This window comes from Cynara cardunculus (genome assembly GCF_001531365.2).
Source record: "Cynara cardunculus var. scolymus isolate 2C chromosome LG 4, CcrdV1, whole genome shotgun sequence".
In the NCBI taxonomy this organism is placed as follows: domain Eukaryota; kingdom Viridiplantae; phylum Streptophyta; class Magnoliopsida; order Asterales; family Asteraceae; genus Cynara; species Cynara cardunculus.
In genome coordinates, this window is record NC_037531.1 from 18,543,568 (window position 1) to 18,552,041 (window position 8,474).

Here is an 8,474-nt window from a genome sequence, read left to right on the forward strand (position 1 = left end):
TAGGAACGTTTAATATCCGTGCAATTAACACCACTAGTCTATAGACAAATCAAAACTTGATTTCCAGGCCCACTTCTTTCCATTGGAGAAAGAAAAGATAGAGTATGAATTACTCTCAAACTTGAAGAACAAGACATTATTAACTTCTCAACAATCCAACCTAACGTATCAAACAAGCCCAATCATTCAATTWGCTCCAACAGACATTAGAAATCGTGTTAGGTCTAATTCCTATTACTATTTTGTGGATTATTGCGAAACTTTTGTCGTAGTTTGGCGACCTAAGGGCGGACACAGTGGTATTGGTTCCGATTCGACAAAGGTAGAATGCTTGGTTGAAGGTCCATCCTTCCCCGTTCCTAGCTTAGCTCTCACAAACAAAAAGATTCTTCACTTGTAGCTCATCAAGTCAATGATCATTTTCAATCCAGATACTCCATTTCAAGCCACTCCATCTACTCATCCATCTTGTAGAGATAAATTGATTGCATTATATTGGAGTATTTACCACTCCAATGTTTTCTTGACTTTCCAACAAATTTGGGATCGGATTTGGACCAAGACCCTTTACGGGGCCCAGATCTATAATGTCAAGAAAATATTGGAGTGATACATACTCCAATATAATGCAATCAGTTTTAGTGTTGTGCAGAAAATCAACCGATCCAATTGAAACCGACTGATCCAATTAGAACCGATCGACCATAATTGGATATCCAATTGTAATTGGATCRGATCAGATTAAAAATTTCAACATCCAATTTGGATCGGTCGGTTCTCGGATGACAATCTAGAACCGACMAAAACCGGACCGATCAACATCCAAGTCCGATAACCATCCAGTTGTCCATCCAACCATTATCCAACTATCATCCAATTAAATTATTTTCAAATAGCTTAAATCGGAATTTGTTTTATGTGAAGCTTTGAATTTTTAACTTCCCTTGTGTTGGTTTTAACACATATTAAAAGTGATTAATTAATTTGTATCATTGTTAAAGAATTGGATTGAATTAACACACTGGATRGATCYAAYCCCATCGGATCATCCATTGGATATCCGATGTATTTCCAATAAAAGAATCCAATGGATGGAACCGAACCGATTCCATCATCAATTGGATCGGATTGGCAGCATCTAAGTAGTAAGCCCACCCCAAGATGAGTGGAATGAAAGAACAAAAATGGATTGGATCGGTTATCCAATGTTAATCGGATAGGATCGGTTGGCAAAATCCAACATCCAATGGACGATTAGATCGGTTCGGTTCCCCTCAACATCCAATGGATGTCAACCGATGATAGACAAGTAGATGGAGTGGTTGGCAATGGAGTATTCTGGATTGAAAATGACCATCGACTTAATGAGCTACAAGTAAAAAATCTTCTTGTTTCATACGATTTAGGGGTGATTAATGTTCTTATACCATCTTATCTCTTCAAAAAAAAACTAGTCGTGGTTGTCAATCAATGAAGTAGACTTATGCATGGAAATTGACCATTTAATTTATGAATTATATTAAGAATGTACAATGTATACAACTATACATTAGGACTCACAATTGTAATATGCAAAAGTTCATATTACAYACTTTTAGAAGAAAATGTGTAGATTGGGTTAAAAGGGCTGTAAAGAACTGCCACATTATGTAATATTCATAAGAACTATGTGATCAACAAAATCAAGAACTTCATTTGTCATTTTAAGTTTTTAGTACATGTATGGAGTACGAACTAACTACCGACAAATAGCATGTTTTTGTGTGATACTTCACAAAAAGTCAGTTGATTGATAATCTAAGATGGTTTAGTTCATTGTAAATTGGTTAGGGTAAGATGAATAATAGAGTTATATGAATTTCTAATTGAGATGCAAGCTACTAGTTTCACTTAGTATTTGGTTTGTGTTGAGCATGTCATAAGATTGGAATTCTTGCTATAGGTAATAATATAGGCACATAAAAACCATTCCTAGTTATGATTTTCAAGGGTTAATTATGTTGTTGAATAATATATATATTACTGTTGTTTTTTGTTCGATTGTGCACTTGGTGATCGAAAGTGTAAGAGCGAGGATGAAGTTGTGGTTGTCAATCAATGAAGTAGACTCCATGTTTGGTTTTAGGACTATGAGGTGATTTTGTTCCAATTCGGATTGACATATTTTATATGGTTCCAGCATATATCATTGAAACCTAGGTCTAACTAATGCACTTAAATTAAATTATAAGAGTACAACATTTSAGAAAGTTAGAATTATCATCCTTCTAGGATTGTTGCTATTCAACCATAAAGGGGGCGACTAGTTCATTTTAAAAAATAGAAATGGAAATGAGATTGAATATGTAGAGGAATGGTAATGGATATATTCATTACATTATTTTATATTGTTTTTCGTTATTTTGCAGTGTTTATGTTTGGTGTGGAAAAAACCATCTAATATTGAGTCATTGACCCACAAAAAGTTACTGCAAAATCACTCAAAAAAGTCAGTTCTTCATATTAGGGTTCTTTAAACCAACCATCAAACCTACCATCTCTTATGCATACACTCTAGAAGAAAAGACCATCCAACATTGACCCCAAAAAATTATTAGGGTTCTTCAAACCAATCATGAGACCCACCATGTCTTATACATACACTCTTTGAACCACCATAAAAACCAATCAATGGGCCATTCAAAAATTGGTTCTCTTAAAAGAAGGTTCATATTCACATACCATGTTATGTTACTCACAAAAAGGATTAAAACCCAAAGAGAACCCTTTGATGTAAGTAATGGTGTTGTCGGTTATCTTTAAGATATTTGAGAATTATTCAACTTGAGTTATGAGTACAAATGATTTTAGGAGCCGTGTGAGATGAAAGTCTCATGCCATAAATTGTTAAAGCTTCCCTTTACATTTTCCCTTTCGCTCGTAGTATGGGGAAGAAGTGGACTTTAGAAGCACTCCTAATTTAGTTGAGGAATGAAACGGTCAAGTAGTCATTTATTTGGTACCTCCCAAGGAGCAGGAACTGCCATTTTAAACTGAAAAAACGCTTCACTTCCTGACCTTATTCTCGCTGGAATTGAGATCTTATTCAAAGAGAAAGATCTCAAATATCTGGAGTCGTTTGGCACCTCGATGTCGACTCATCACATCCTGGGGTTGAAGGAAAAAACAAACTATAATTTGTAACTTGCTACGATTGAGCGGTTCATATCTTCTATCATCTCCGTAGAGGGTTATTTACTTATGCGGCTTTCTTGATTGCCTCTACATCAGGCAAATTTCCGTTGTTGCACAAGTGTAACTTTAGATATAAGAAACTTTAGATTTGAGTCTGCATCTGTTTGGTTAATGGTTGTATATTTGGAGCCAAATTTAAGGCCACCATTTTGTGATGAAATCAGTTACACGTTGCTGTCAAAAAGCAGCATATTGTTCAGTTCTCTAATTTCATGCCCTTTACAGCAGTATTTAGGACTGAAGTTCATCGTGCACTTGACTAATACATTAATAAAGGTCATAGCATTGGCCTTGCATTAATTTAAGATGGTTTTGGATGCAAAACACCGTTGTAACAATAGACAAAACTTAAGTTAGGGTTTTTACAGTCCAAAGATGCTTTTTGCATAAGTTCAAAGCTAGGATAAGGATAAGGATTAGGAACAAGGATTTGTACAAGCATATAGTTTACTAATCAAATAAGCTTCTTGAAGGAAGTGTTATCGAGGCCAATCCCAAAATGACAAAAATCAAGAAGACATGGTCAATACCGAATGGCAAAAAATTAAACCCTAAAACAGAGATAATACAAGAGAAGGGCGATTTTCAACTTACAAAAAAGAATTAAAGATCGATTACTACCTACAAGTTGATTATGCACATAGGACACAGTAGCAAAAGCATTAGAAACCGGCAAAAACTGCAGAAGCAATTACCAATTTAGCATAAGTGAAAATATGTAAGTAACGGCGATTTACTAGAAAGGCCGTTCACAGCATTCGGCGTTCAGACTTCGGCAGACAGCGGCAGTGAGGGCAGGGACAGGGGCGGATGTAATCGACTCATAGTCGCCGGCGGATGTGATTCACGACGGGAAGCGGCTGAATGATTTATCCCACTTCTATTAGGATTGGGCCCTAAACTTTGTCCATTTAAACCAAAATTGTCCCCAAAATTCATTTTATTCCAAATTTATTCCCCAAATCTGCAAATCTCTCCCATTAACGGTCGTTGTTTTTCCCTTTCTTTTTTCGGTAGATATTTTAAGTTTTTCATAGTTTATACGATGATAATTTGACGGTTTATTATGACAAATACTTAAATACACACTTTGAAAGCCAACTACAATTTTCTAAGAATCAATTTACCGAAGAAAGCTGTAGTTTAACCAAGTGCAATTCGTAGTAGAAAATGATGAGTCGCACTTTAAATAGAAGCTTAGTTCAGGTATAAATTAATAACCATATTTGGGTATCGTTTACATGATTTTGTTCCCGTGAGTTTTGTAGGAATTGATTTACATGATACCATATTGAGGCTTAATTTTGATTGTTGTTGTTTATCAATGACGGACATCTAAAATCTAAGTATAAATGTGTAAAAATGAAATTGAATTCTTCATGAATTTTACCAATTTTGGTGTAATGTCAGGTTTGCCTCTGTATGTGGCATCGCATGAAAAGCTTGCGAAAACAATTTAAAATCAACCAAAATGACATAAAAACGAGTTTCTGTCTGCTTTGTTCTAGGTTGAAGAGGGGAAATTGGATCAGGTTTTTTTTCAAACGGGTGGGTTGGGTACGGAATCGGGATTCGCACGTCTGTCTTGCGAGTCGTAGCTAGATCATGTAAAACTCGCGCTCTCTTGTTTCTCGATCTAGGCCAGATTGTTTTGTTGGGCCAAGATTTACATTTACACCTTGGGCTAAAAATTAATGGATCACCATGGTTTATTAAATGCGAAATAAAGATGTTGGGCTTTAAAATGCGTTTAACAATTTTATTTGGTAATTAGTTTATTTTAATTATTAAATATTGGTTTAAAGTAATTAGATGATATCATATAAATGTTTAATCTAATATTAGAAGGTATTCGTGCAATGCAGCGAGATACATATTCATTTTAATGTTTCTTTTTATTTTTTGTCTTTGTTGATATAATATGGTTTATGTAGTTTTGAGAAATATAATATTTTTACTTTTGAATAAAAATAAATTTGAAGACATCATAAACTTTTTAAAAATATATCGATATTAATATCAAATTAGTTATTTAAAAGTTCTTGTTTTTTATATAATTTATTTTTTTATTATAATTTAATTTAGGCCAAATAGTAAATTAATTTATTTTTGGCTTCACAATAAATTTTTATAAAGATAATGAATGATTCTGTTAGAACTCGGTAATTATCCTAATTATATTTTAGATTTTTTATATTTTAAAATGAGATGTTTATTCTTTATTTGATTATGTTTATCCGCAGTTAGTTACACGAATTCAAACATAAAGCTTTAATAAGTTATACTTGTGCATGATTTACTTGTAATCTTGAATTTTAAGTAATATGCATAAAAAATGGTTTTTAAGAATTTTTGTCAAATGCTTTATAATACAGTATAGATAGTTTATTTTATTCATACAAAAATGTTACAATTTAATTACGGTGTTTATGATTAAATAATAAGGAGAATGATCTGAAAAACAGAGTTAAAATGAGAAGTGTAAAAAAAGATCTGGATTTTTATTCACTTTTAATCTCAAACTTACCATAAAATTGTGTCGGATTGTTTAATACGCATTTATGACTATTATAAGATAAATCTGACAATTAGTAGTTGCTTTAGGAAAGACATCATCCAATGTGACTTTTCATTATTTTAAGAAACTTGTACACATGCAAAAGTGTAATATCTTATATTCATGCCCTTTATTTTATATACTTGTGGTTTGTGATGTATGTATATAGAGAGATTTGGGATCACGTGAGACTGGTCTATTTATTTGAGATTCGTGAGACCATTTTTTTACACTTAAACTTTACAACAAAATATTGTAAAGATAACCTTCACAATGTTTTTGTTGTGAATGTTCATTTTTTTTACTTTGACAGCGTTTTGCTGTGAATTTCAAGTGTAAAAAAACGGTCTCACGAAAACAGGTTGATCTTACGTGAACACAATCTTATTTTAATAATATAATTAATTGTGTAATCTTCAAAACAGAAAATCCATTGAAGATGAATGTAATTTTTTTTGGAGACTGACTTTTTACTTATCCATACTATATTATAAAACATTTGACAAAAACTTTTAAAAAAACAATTATTTATGTATAAATTATTGTTTATTGATGCATATTATTTAAAATTCAAGATTACAAGGAGAATGTGCATGTGTACATCTTATTAAAGGTCCATGTTTGAATTATTGTAACTAATTGTAGATAAACATAATCAAATACGTGATAAACATCATTTTGAATATAAAAAATCTAAATTATAATTAAGATAATCATTGAGTTATAACAGAATACTTAATTATTATCTTTAAAAATCATTTTATTAAACCAAAAATAAATTAGCTCGTTATTAAACATCAATTAAATTAGTTCGACCAATGCAAATTAGATGTTGAAATTTTCGGTCGATTCTAATTAGATTAGTCGATTTCAATTGGATCGGTTGATTTTCTAGACATCCATAATAACAATATTATTTCATGATGCTACTATATTATAAACAAAAATATGTAATTTATTTTTTAATTAATTATTGAAGTTTGTTAATCCATTCCACTAAACAATGCCATGATATTGTCTTCCACTCTCCATGTTTATTTTTCTTTCTATCCCTAATAATTAGGGGATATTGGTGATTTTTGGTTTATTCAAATAAATTTTGATTGTTGGGTTGGAGGTGGTTGATGGTGGCGGACTGGAGGTCAACCGCAGCGATTGTGATGGAGGTAGAAGTGGTGGCTGATGTGATTGAGGTGGAGCCGTAGAGGCATTATTTGATGGGCGGAGGTAGTGGTAGTCGAGGGTGGTGGTGGAGGTAGTCAACGACATTAGTGGTTGCGATGATAGTCGATAGTGACTACTAAAACAAATATCATATTAGGATTATCTCAAATGACGGTATTACTAATTTTTAGTTTTTATCTCATTTTTGTTAATTCCGTTCTACCTATTTCGGAACCAAAAAAACCCTTTTTGTCTCGCCCAATCCATGTCTTTGTCTCTGTTCCATGTCAAGTCAAACATAGAACAATGAGTTTTTGTTTTGTCCAATATCACAACAAATCATATATAGTTTCATGTACCAAACACAGTCTAAGGTGTTGTTTACCAAATACTTATCCGGATAAACGTTTACCAATTCATATTACTTTACCGGATGAATATGACAATGACCAAAAATCTTACTCGGTAAGAGCGAGACAAAGATCAAAAGTCTTACATGGTAAATAAAGATGGTCACTCTTACCATGGTAAGCGCTTACCGAATAAATAGTTGCATACGATGCCATTTTGATGGACTAAAATCTTACATAGTAAGTAAGTGATACTGTTAAATTTTACTGATAAACACTTACCGAATAAATATTTGTTAAATAACCCTTAACTTTTTCTTTGTTTCTTTTTAGGTAAAAAAAACGTGTTGGTTAAAAAGGTGAATACATGTTTTGATTAATGAATATTATCCGACGCAGGGTATGGTTGGGGAAAAGGCATTGGGTCCAGTACAGGGTGAGCCACAACCATTGACGTGACTTGACCTGACCCATCTGAGCTGACCTGACCTGACCCAACCTCACCTGACTCACTCCTCTAGATTCACCTACACACCTTCCATCCTCTTCACATTTTTTACTTCCCTACTAAAAAACAACCACCACAACCCTTTTTAACGAACGTATCTTTTGAAAATAAATGAAGTCCCATTTTTATATTTATATATTGGTGTTGTTGTATGTACGAATCTTGAAAAATCAATATATTATATGTTATTTTATATGATTTTTTTTATTTATAATTAAAATTTAATATAGTGATTAATATATATTAGTTTCATAATGTATTTGTTTTACACGTGTTCAGTTCACAACGTAAATCTTTTTGACATGTTTGTGAAACAAAAGTTATGCGTAAAAGAATTTCAGATTATGAATTGAATATATATGGAACAAACACATTTTAAAACATATATATGTTAATCAATACATTAAATATTATACTTAAATAATAAAAAATAATGTGAAACAAGACCTTGAGGTATAAGTTCTCATATATCTTATAAATTTTAGAGTTCTTAAATGATTAAACCTTAGTATATATGTATATACACGTATTTATATAAAAATAATGTCAAAAGATACATGTTTGTATGAACATAAACTAGTTTATTGAAACACTACTTATAGTAGGATTTTGATATTTATAATCATTTTTTTTTAATTATAACACTCATTAATATTAATTA

At 32.0% G+C, this 8,474-nt stretch overlaps 1 protein-coding gene across 1 annotated transcript in view; it reads right to left on the reverse strand.

Annotated features, from left to right (window-relative positions):
• The window catches only part of LOC112511074 (receptor-like protein 14), a 10,913-nt gene extending 6,806 nt beyond the window's left edge, over positions 1–4,107 (reverse strand). The window contains exon 1 of the mRNA XM_025116478.1: positions 3,930–4,107. The gene's annotated coding sequence lies outside the window, so the exon portion shown is untranslated. The remainder of the gene's footprint in view (positions 1–3,929) is intronic.
• Between the last annotated feature and the right edge of the window lie 4,367 nt (positions 4,108–8,474).